The sequence below is a fragment of the Zonotrichia leucophrys genome, chromosome 1A (assembly GCF_028769735.1).
Source record: "Zonotrichia leucophrys gambelii isolate GWCS_2022_RI chromosome 1A, RI_Zleu_2.0, whole genome shotgun sequence".
Classification (NCBI taxonomy): Eukaryota; Metazoa; Chordata; class Aves; order Passeriformes; family Passerellidae; genus Zonotrichia; species Zonotrichia leucophrys.
The window spans coordinates 34,477,366-34,489,505 of NC_088170.1; positions in this window are offsets into that span (position 1 = coordinate 34,477,366).

Consider the following 12,140-nt stretch of genomic DNA (forward strand, 5'->3'; position numbering starts at 1 on the left):
GTTCCCAAGCTGAGGTCTGCAGATCACAGACGAGCTGCAAAGCCTCACTTTGAAAGGTTTCCTAATTGGCAGCACACACGTGTTTTCCCAGCTGCTGCAGAGTATTAATGCTCCTGCCTTAGCTGGGTGAGAGCAGGTATGTTCTCCAGCTTGTGAAAGGCCCATGTCAGGTCCAGCTGCTGCTTATTTGTCTGGGGAACTTGGAGCAGAGTTCAATAGAGGAATTTCTTGTTGAGCAGGAGCAATGTGTTTCTTCAATAACAAGCTGTGTCTAGAGGCAGTACTTCAAAGCTTTCCTGGTTCATGTTATGAGCTTTCAATACTATCAAACCAGGACAAAACCTGCATGTTGTCATGTACCTTAAAACACACTCATGGCATTTCTGAAATACAATTACACATGACTCCTGTTTGTTCATGCGTTTGGGTTTTGACTGTTTGTCTGTGCTTTCTGAATACCCATTTGTACCTGGGGAAGGTGATATTTATTTTAAAGAAGCTTATTGCTGAAAGTCAAGGTCAACCAGTGTTATGGTTTAAGCCCAGCAAGCAACTAGCCCCCACACAGCCAATCAGTCATTCTCCAAGAAGCTGGGGAAGAGAATGGGAAGCATAAAAGTGAGAAAATTCATGGGCTGAGATACAGGCAATTTAATGAATAAGGCAAAAGTCATGCTCACAAGCAAAGCAAGGGATTCATTCACCCTGTCCCATGGGCAGCAGGTGTTCAGCCATCTCCAGGTGAGCAGGGGTCCATCACATATAATGGTGACTGGGGAAGACAAATATCATCACTGTGAACATCCCCCAGCCCTTCCTTCTTCTTTCCCCAGTTTTATGTGCTAGGCACAATGCCATAGGGTAGGGAATATCTCTTTGGTCATCAAGGCAGCTGTCCCTGCTGTTTTCCCTCCCAGACTCCTTGCTGGTGGGTGGGGGAAGAAGGTGTGTGAACCAGAAAAGGCCTTGGCTCTGTGTAAGCTCTGCTCAGTAACAGCTAAATCAGCCCTGGGTTGTCAATACCATTCCCACCACGAATCCAAAGCACAGCCCCATACCAGCTACCATAAAGATAAATAACTTCATCCCAGCCAAAACCAGCACATCTGTCAGATGCTGAATCTCCAAGACACAGAGCTAGCTATTACTAGTATGTGCAGTGCCACCATGAAATCTTTCTTCTACAGAATTGATTTACATGAAAGAAAATTATTTAGTTATGTGTTAAAAAATCCAAGGATGGCCTGTTTTTTATATTTGTTCATCAGTATTGAATCCTGTTAGTTTGCTATACAGAAGATGGAACATGCCTGTTGCAAAATGTCTATATTAATTCTATTTGCAAAGAATTTTGTGAGAAGTGCGAGTCACAGAGAAATACTAAAAAGACAGGAAATCCTTAAAAACTTTTATCTCTAGCAAAACAGAGACAGCATATAACTTGATCTAAAAAGCCTGTTCTATTATTCTGAAGACATATCCATTATAAACATAACAGCTTTTCATAGGGTTCATCATATTCATCACTCTGCATAAAGCAATTTGCTACTCTAGTTTTCAATGCATCAAATTTGTAACTTTGTAGATTACATTTTTGTATTCACATGATCAGCTAAAATTTACACCATTTCAAGAGAACATCTTTTTTTAAAGTTGTTGAGCAAAATATTACCATTCTCTAAAATTTATCCTGGATGAATTTTCCTTTTGTATGTGTAAGTGGGTAAATATGGCAAGAAATGGTCTTCCTCCTCCAATGCCCAAAACACAGTTTGTATGCATAACTGAAGCTTTCTCTGTCATTGTAGACATGGTGGTATTCTTGGCAGTCACGGCACAGGATGGAGGGATTGCCAAATTTCCCTGTCCATTCTCTACTCTGGCCTTGTCTCCAGTTTCCACTTTCTTGCATGATCATTTCATCCACTCCCCTTTGTGTTGCTGTAACTACTCCTTCATTATCTCTATCTTCCTCCTGTTCCTCTTCACCTGACTGCACCTTCATTCCCCCATATTCTCTCACATTATAAAACCATGGATCCTGAGGCATTCCAGCTTCCCTCATGCCCTCTGTGGCTTCTCTGGTCTCTTGTTACATGTTCCTGCAACACTGAGGGCACAAAGAGCCACCACACACTGAAGGAAGCTGAAGCACTTCAAAGAACATAAGCATGGGAATTACCTTCAGTCAATTGATTTTAAGAACCAGCGGATAACAACCCCTACTTTCCTTCCCCAAATCTCAGACCCAAGTGCCAGCTCCCGTAACTCTGGTTTTTAATCAGTTAACTTTGATGAAAAGTTTAGCTGAGTCCAGTCCACTTGTCCAGGAGAAAAGGACACCAAAGTTAACTGCCTTCACATCCAAGTTGGCAAGAAAACACTGGAGTTTCAGGAGATGCCTGGGCTATTACTAGTGAAAATAAGCCCCAGCAGCGAAATCCATTAAAGAAAATCTTATGCCATAGCCTTTCACTGTCCTAAAAATCTCTTGCAAATGTTATGGAGTAGGCTGATGAGCTGTCAAGAAAGAAAGAAACCTTGTCAAACTCACATCATCTCTCCAGATTCCTGTCTGATGGGAAGCTTTTCCAGATGATGACAAATGGCCACACTGCACGGAAAACGAGACTCAGCCACTGTCCCACAAGTAAAAGAAGACAGTAAAAAGATCATAGAAAAAAGATCACCTTTGTAAAGTTCAAAACCCCTCCTTTACCCATTAAATCCCTTCATTTCTGCTAAGGTTGTGGATGCAACATGATGCTGGCTGACTTGGGCAACAGTGGGTTTTAAACTCTACTGAGAAGTAATAAAATACAGCTAGAAAAATCTACCAATTAAGAAGACAAGCTTTTTACAAAATCTCTTCATATAGGTACCAGGACATTAATCCCTTGGAATCTTTCCTCTCAGTAGATTAATGCCTGTTCCTGCTTCCACCTGACAGGAAACTGCAGAAGGCAGTCATCAGTTATCCAGTCTCAAAGGGCTGTGTTTCAACCAATATAATTACCCTCCTCATGCCAGGAGATCCCACTTCATTAAATGGTTTAAATTCAGGGGCCACTATCCTGTGTAGCAGGTGCTGCCATTCCATGATCTCAGGTTTTAAAAGAACATGAACATCCAAAGTCCAGGAAAAATGATTTCTGGAGCATTGTGAGGAGTCATAACACAATGGTACTGAGAAATGAAAATCATTATTTCCTCAGAGAAGAGAACTTTTCATCATCTGTTAATACAAAGAAAACATTTTTTTCCGCCCAGCTTGGTTGTTTTTTTTCTCCTTATGTTATACACAAGCTCAGTTATATACAAGCTCAGTTTTCAATTAAAATGTTTCACTTATTTCTGCTATACTGCTTAGAAATCAAAAAATGCACAGTATTGACTTAAAGGGAAAAAAACAATGGTTAACAAGCACAGAACTATCAAAATTAGTTTGTTAGGCTCCATTCAAACTGTGTTTCTTGCTATGCTAAGTAACCAATATTGTTTAAGGATTTTGAAATAAAATTGTTAATTGTTTGCTTATTCTTTCCTCTTTCTGATACATTTCTGCTTTGATAGTCTGGGAATACCATGCTAATTGAAAACCTTCCAGAAGATCTCAGTCCTACTCTAGAGTCTGCAAAGCTGAGAGACATTTAAACAAAGTGAAATGGAACACATCCAGTTGGGGAAAGGCTGTTACTCATTACAGCAGGGATTTCAAGTACCACATGATCACCCATCTCCAAAATACTCATTATCTGCCTGAAGTATCTGTCAAAGTATATTTTCTCTATACAAGTTACTAGAAAAGGAAATCATAGAAATCAAATGCCGTTGTTGAAAAATACTTGGTGGAATAGATAGAAAGGAAAAACTTTCCAATAATGGGGTAAAAAAAATTTAAAACAGAAAAAAGGGAATAAGTAGCTGGAGAATATTGTTTAGGAGTTATAGAAAAAGTTAAAGCAGGGCACCAAAGCTGAAATGTATAACCAGGGTAGTGGTGATGGCAACAAAGCAATGCACACAAAAACTATGAAGTGTTCAATGTTTTTCGTGGGAGGAAGAAGGGAGAGATACTGCTTAAAAGAATATATGAAAGTGTGTTTCATAAAAAGCATTATGGATTCATAGATTTAAAGACTATTGACTCTTTCCAGAGACTAAAAGTCTGAGTTGTTTACTGGCAGTGTAGGTCCAACAGGATACAGTTTTAGGATACAGAAGAGATTTTCAAAGGCACAAATTTGGAGTAGGAATATTGAGAACATAAAAGCTCTTATTTTTTACCAACAATGTACACTCATCATGGTGCTGTGCATCTCACTTCTGTGTAAAATAACCTAACATGCAAGGGCAGAGAGTGTCTGTGCATAATGAGGGAGTGGATAAGGAGCAGGGACAGAACATCTGTGATTCCTTCCCAGCTCTGGAAGCACAAACATATTCCCTCCATTGCACAGCATCAGAAGCACCAAACCTGAATATCCTTACTCTGAAAGCATCCCAGAATTTAAAAACTGAATAAAGCGGAAAAGTAAACAGCATATGGAAAGAAATCCTTTTTCAATTATTGCGGTTTTAATTATTTCTGGTGGTTGCAACTAACCCTAGAAAATCCAATTTAGAAACATTTTCTCCTTTAACACATTGTTTAATGTTAATCTGCTACTCATCACTTTATGGTGTTAGTGGATACACCACCCAGCATGTTTTACGGTATATTTAAACCAGACATCTGGAGAAATAGCCATCAGAGTAGTTATCTCAAATACCTATTGTAAAAACAGACTTAATAAAATGAGAACAAATAACAGTTCTGGCAATTACCCTTATCATGTGTATTCTGGCAAGAAAGGTCAGAAGGTTGTTAGTCTGTATATATATGAACTGATTTTCTTTAATACAGTTTCTCACCTGATTTCCCATAGGTTTTTAGAGGTTTTTTGTTTCAGGGAACAGGGGGAGGAAAAGCTAGGTTAAGCTACACTCTGCCAGACAATAATCAAGTAACTAATATGAGAAGCTGGTCCCCCTACCAGGTAATCACTTATGTTTACAAATTAAAAAAAAATAACATGTCAGAATCTAGAAAGATAAAGGGTGCAGTAATTTCACAGATTTTACATATATGTACAGATGTCAACAGAGAAGTCACAGTCTCAGCTTTATTATCACACCAAATTTAAATATGAATTTAATTTTTTTTTGTTTTCCAGGAAACATTATTTTGTTGTTTTCTCTTTTTTTTTTTTCAGATGGGTTCAGAGCAGAGCTAATATCTGCTGTGTGCTGCTCCAAGAATCCCAGTGCTCAATAACTCCAGAAGTATAATCAGATAGGAACTAAAGTAGTAAATACACTGAAATAGTTTAAATCATTGTACAGGTAATTCTTCTTTTTTCACAGTTCAGAGCCAGCTTTAGGGAATTTCTATGAAGATGGTGAAGGGGGAGTAAAATAATATTGTTGTGTGAGGGGAATCTCAACCCATCCTGCTCATATGAGTTTGATGCCAGTGTCAGCAATAGGTACCCAGAGTGTGAAGAGTGATAGTAGGCTGGCAGGAGAGCACCTGAAGACCAGAACAGAGGAATTCCAGTCTTTCCAGCCAGTAGGTTACCTTATGGGGACCCCTGAAATGCCCCTATGGAAGTGAAAGTAGCATGAGAATCAAAGAAGAGGAGTTAAAGATGTGCACAGGCTTGCAGGGCTGTGATCCTAGTGGCTCCACAGAGACATGGTGGGATGGATCTTTGGTAAGTAGGAGTGGAAGGATACAGGCTCTTCAGGAAGGACAGGCAAGGGAGATGAGGAGTGGGCATCATCCTCTGTGTCAATGCCCAGCTGACATGCACAGAGCGCTGTCTGGTGATGGATGAGGAGCTGATGGAGAGCTTGTGGGTCAGGATTAAAGGAAGCTCCAGGACAGGAGACAGAATGGTGAGGGTCTGCTACAAGCCAGCTGACCAGGAAGACCAAGCAGGTAAGGTCCTCTCTAGACAGAGAGCAGCAGCCTCACATTCACAAAACTGACCCTTGTGGAGGATTTCAACCACTCTAATGTCTGTGGGAAGGACAGTACAGTCAGGAGCAAGCAATCCAGGACATTACTGGATAGCCTTGGTGATAACCTCCTTCTCCAAGGGATAGAGGATCCTTGGTGATAACCTCCTTCTCCAAAGGATAGAGGATCCAACGAGGAGAGGTGTCATGCTGGACCAAAAAGAGGTCTGGTGAGGGATGTGAAACTCAAGGATAGCCTTGGTTGTGGTGACCATGAAATAATGGAGTTCAAGTTCGTTAAGGCAGCAACATGGGAAGCTCACTACACTGGATTTCAGGAGACCAGACATCGCCTCTTCAGGGGTCTTCTTGACAGAGTATGGTCAAAGAAAGCTAGCCAATATTCAAGGATCACATTTCCTGACTCAGGAACAATACATGGCAACAAAGAAGAAGCCATGCAAAAATGCCAGGAAGTCTGCTTGAATAAGCAAGGAGGTCCTGGGGAAACTTAAAAAAATTAAATTAAAAAAAAAAATTTAAAAAGCCTACAGTAAGAAGAAATGAAGACAGGTCACCTGGGAGGAGTACAGAGAGATCATCTGAACAGGCAGGAATCTGGTTAGGAAAATCAAAACCTCATGGAATTAAATCTGTCCAGGGACATCAAGGGCAACAAGAAAAGCTTCTATAGGTGCATTGGTGATGAAAAGAAGGATAGGGAAAATGTGGCTCCTCTTCAGAAGGAAACAGGAGACTGGGAAACCAGCATACAGAGAAGGCCGAGGTACTCAATTACTTTTTTGCATTCTTCACTTACACATGCTCCAGCCACAGTGGCCAAGGAGCAGAAGGCAAAGGCAGTCATTGGAAGAATAGAGAACTGCTCTCTGACCTTGTAAGTAATGTGAAAGTGCACAAGAGTTAAAAAGGCCCTGAAAGAGGGCATTAAACTGAAGATATTAGGAAGAAATTATTTACTGCGGATGGAAAAACAGTGAAACAGGTTGCCCAGACAAGCAGTAGATGCTCCATCCCTGGAAGTGTTCAAGGCCAGGTTGGATGGGGCTTGGAGCAACCTGGTTTAGTGGGAGGTGTCCCTGCCCATGGCAGGGGGCTGGAACAAGATGAGCTTCAGGATCCCTTCTGGAATGACCCAAGCCATTCCAGAGTTCTAAATGCTTTCCTTAAAAACTAAAAGAGGGTATTTTTTTTCCAGGATGACTGTCAGGATTAATTGAAGCATGAACAGAATGTTTGCAAGTTGCAAAACTATTTTTCCTTACATAGGCACTTTAATTCTGGAATAAGAATGCCCTTCATCTGTCTGATATTATTCCAGGATCTGTGTGGACAATTAATCCAGAATAGCTATCATAGATAATTTCCCCTGGTAGATATGTCCTGAACAAAGGGAATTATCCTTTCTCATAAATTGTAGACAGATAGATAATAGATGCTTTCCCCATATATTATATCTAAGAAAACTTGAGCTCTCCACCTAATTCAAGTTTATTTCTCTCTAGAATCCATCTAGAATACAAATACTTCTCTGCATTCATGTTCATATTTCCTTTTTTTCCTCTTTTAAAACAATACTATGAGCACTGCAGTGCATCATCATACTGCATGGGCCAAGAAATAACTTATGGTTCCAGGAAAATAAAAACTAATTCTTAAATATTGCAGCTGACTGACCTACAGATACACCAGCTTTAATTACAAGTTTGATGAATATGTTAGTGAAATAAAAAAAACCACAAAGCATAAATCCCTTCTCAGGTTAACTTAATTTAGCACTTACACTATTCTGAATTTAAGACCTAAAATGGACTGGAATTTCACTCGTGGTTTTTTAAAACTTATAATCTATTTAAATATCTTTTTACACAAACCAAGCAAAAGCAGGCTGTTATTACAGAACAGCCTTATTCAGATTATACTCATATTTCTTGACTATTTTTTCCTTGATTTTACAGAAAAGAGGCAAAGGAATCAGATGAAATTTGGGGAGCATTCTCATTGTTGCAAGGAAACATCCTGGAGGATGAATGAGCTATTAACATTCTCTCCTCAAGCAAGGAGCCGTCCCAGGAGATACATAAGAAACAAGAAATAACAAAGACTGAAAAACAAATTGATGAAACTAGAGATGGCTGCAGACCTGCAAACAGCTTTTCACACTTTCACAGTTACTGTTTGAATTGAATAGTTTAGATTTGCAAATAGATGGAGAAATCCAGTCATTTCTTAAAAAAATCTTGTGAAAAACATATTTCACATTAAATCCAATTTTAAAACAAATAACAATGCTTATATTTAGTTTACAAGATCATATCTTGTGTAATATTAAGGAGTGTTGAGGGGACAAACCACAACAGAATTTGAAACATTGCTTTTAATACTTAGGCTGGGATTCATTGTTTTAGTGCTCACAAGTTAGATTTCCAGTGTTTTGCATAGGATTACACTGCAAATCAGTCAAGTATGTTTATTAGCTTCTCCTCCACCCTGGTTTACATCAATTCCCTGTATCAATATTCTTTGGCCTGGTTTATTTATCTCACATCAGAACTATTTACAGCAATGAAAAGTCTAATTCATTACACAGAGGATCAGCAACGTTACAGATCATTATACATACAGATGTATTTAAACATACACACCATTATAGCAAATTTAGGAAATGAAAGAGCTTGGAACTATCAAAGCCTTTAGCAGACATAAAAATGCAAATATTTCATGAAAAATATTTAAAACCAAGCAGTGATTAAACCATATTGGGATTTGTCCTTGGTGAAACCTGCTGCTGCAGACACCCTGCTATAATTCTTTTTTTTCTCCCCTCACTGCAGGCTGCTGTTGATGTGTAGGTTCAAATCATAAGCTTCAGCATTATTATGAATATTTCCCTTCTCACAAAAGATACCCTCATGCAAAAAATCTTCTCAACATCCCAAAATATTACAAAGAAACAATAATTATGGCTAATTACTCACTCCCAGTACACTTATTTGTGGTTTACAATTTCAAAAGAGTGAATTGAAGACAGGTGCATAAAATAGGCTTAATGAGAACATCAGAAAATAGTTGCTTTAGCTGCAAATTACTACTTTTACATTATGTATTTTATTTTTAGAAGAAAATGTGTTGCTTGTAAAAGATATAAAATTAGTTGGGCTAGAAACTGAGGTTTTTTGTTTCACCCCAGAAAAGGTATAACGTACTACAGTGGTACTGAAAGCTTGCTAATGGCATAATATTAATATTCGCTAATACCTGGTGGGGTAAAGTAATATTGCTTGGCATTAGCTGTAACAAGCACCAAGTCCCACTGCCTCTCTCAAGGCAGAATTTCTATATTCAGTGCTTTATTTTATGATGTAAGCTACACCATTTCTCCTACTATGATTCTTTTCCCCTCCCTAACTGAGAAACTGTTCCTTGCCCTGTCTTTCCTTTTGGTGTTCTCTTCTGCTTTTTCCTCTGAGAAAATCCTTCATTCAGTATTAAGTTTCTGCCTTTGTTCTGGCTCAAACAGAGGTTTCCCTCTTTTATGATGCATAATTTTCCTCCCTGTTTCATAGCCTCTATAAATACTGCTATTTTTTCTCAAGGCTCCCACCTACGAGCTCTCCCTTTTTGACTTAGCAAGGGGCAAAGCCTTAGGAGCACACAGACATGCCCTCCTCTCCCCACTGGCACCCAGCATAAACATTGATGTGGGATAAAGCCATTCCCCTCTCTCCTGCCTTTGTTATGCCTCATTTTGCAGGGACTTTCTATCAGCTAGACGCTGGATCAGACAACATGAGATAAGAGACAGCAGCTGAAAGCAAAAAAGCTTTAACCTGTAGTGAGAGGCTTGCCTTTTAGCTGCAGATAATTCCTCCTTGCCTTTCTCATTCTCCTGTTTGAGCAGCTCTGCAGCCTCAGGTCAGATTTGCAGATGCAAAAACCAAACATTTGTCATTGAGCAAAGGCCCGAGACAAAAGTGTTCTCTTTGCCTTCCAAGGATAGAAATGTATGTTGATCTGAGACAGACTCAAAAACACTCCCCAAAAGATAGTAAACTCTTCTATTTTAACAGTTATGCTGAATATCTCTTAACTTTGTTTCCTTTTGCTTATGTAGTTAGTAATAACAAAGATTAACTTTGCCTTTGGGGAAAGTATTAACACCTTCAGAAACCATTGTGAAATCACTGCATAGCAGGGTGCCTACTTAGTTTCCTGGAGGTCCCAAGGCTATCCCCCCACTCTAAGGCAAGGACAAAATATCCTAAGACGCAGGAAGTACTTCCTGAAATTCCCTGGCTTGTGTACTGCTGTTCACCTGGGAGACCAGAACAACACCATCTGGCCCTCAAGTTTATGAAGGTACAATGGCCCTTGATTAAAAAGAAGCAAGGAATTACCAGGAAAAATGATGATGAACTGCAGGCTGGTTTTGTACCTCCAGCTGTGGCCCACGCACTCCCGGTTACTTGATGTGGCTGGAAGGCTTCCCCATTAATGCTGATGATGGATTATCATTAAAGCTTCCTGTAAACACAGGATATGTGTAGGTAGGTATGAGTGCATGCATGCGTTATTTTTACCCTCAGCTAGATTCTCTCTCAGAACAGTAAGCACTTGATGTTTGATTTTATCACAATGCACTTTTCTGCCTATCTATAATCATAATACCCCTGAACTTCATGAGGTAACCCAAATTTAGGAAGCGCTTTCCTCAATTTGCCATACAGAGCTGATATAATTGGTTCAACATTTTCATCCCTCAGCATAAGTAGTAATGAATAATGTCCTCAAAACAAGAGGTAGTATTTCTTAAATTTTCATACATAATTGAAATTACTAGTATCTTTTAAATTGTATTCTCTCTGGATGTAAAATTGATCCTAGATTTTAAAGAGTCTACCCTCAACATTCAGTATTTGATAGATTCTCATTGTTGACAGCAAGAAGTATCTCTTTGCCTTGTATATACTCCAGCTTAAGTCACATTTTTCTAAATGTTTTTTCCCTTTAATTTAACTGTAAATGAGGAAAAATTGTGGCATAATTTGGAAAATTGTTTCCGATCTGAATTTCTTATGGTCAGTTTCACATGGCTTACAGATTTCTGACCGACCAATTGTTTGAATGTGTTAGAAATTCTCAATGCAAAAAATAAGGGAGACAGAAATGAATACTGTGTTCCCAGCTGTTTCCTAGACTAATCTTGGGAGAGAAGAGTGTCATTTCATTATGTTTTACAGTGGTTGTATGAGTCTATCAGTAATAGATCCTAAAGGATGTACAGCGCTATTTAAGTGCCAATACCAATAAAATTTCAGCAATATTCTCTTACCTCACATATTACTTATCTGTGCTAGATCTCCAATATAATTCTTGGCATAGTATCTCCCTACTAAACATATACTCTTCCTCTAGTTCCCTTGCAAAAGCAAGCCAAATCCAAATTCTTTACAACAACTCTTCAGAATGCATTTTACAGATGTCCTTGTCACTTGCTCCTTGTTTCTTCTATCAGCTGTCACAGCTACACTGGAAACGTGTCCTGTGCTGAAGGTTTATGCATACCTGGAAAAGGATATCATAGTCTGAAGCATGGGGATTGTCCCAGCATGCTCCAGAGGACCCCTGAATGCAGATGTTAACACTCAGGAGTGTGTTGTGGGATCTCAGCCCAAGTGGCATCAGATTTGAGCAGTGTGCCCTCAGCTGCTGTGCAAAGGGTGAGACAGCTCTTGGCTTCTCTGCCTGATGCTGAGGTGCAGAAAGGCAGAGCCTGATTATTTGATCATGCTTTTTCGTGGCATCCTGTTTTACTGGCTGGTTGACTTTACTGTGCTAAGGACATTATTTTTTTTTTCAATTTTTAGTACAGAGGGGACCATCAGGAGAGAGAGTTCTCCATAAGGAAGGATAAAGGTTACCAGCACAACAAAAATTAACACCAAAAATTGTACAGTGCTGGTAATCTGTTATTGTAATCTGTCTTTGTGTATGTTGTGGCCTATTAAATATCACTCCAATACTGTGTAAAAAGACTGTAGCTTTACTTTTCACACAGAAAGCCATGTTGTGGGTCACTGAGAGAAGCAGCTGAGGTCTCACAGCTACCCAGGATG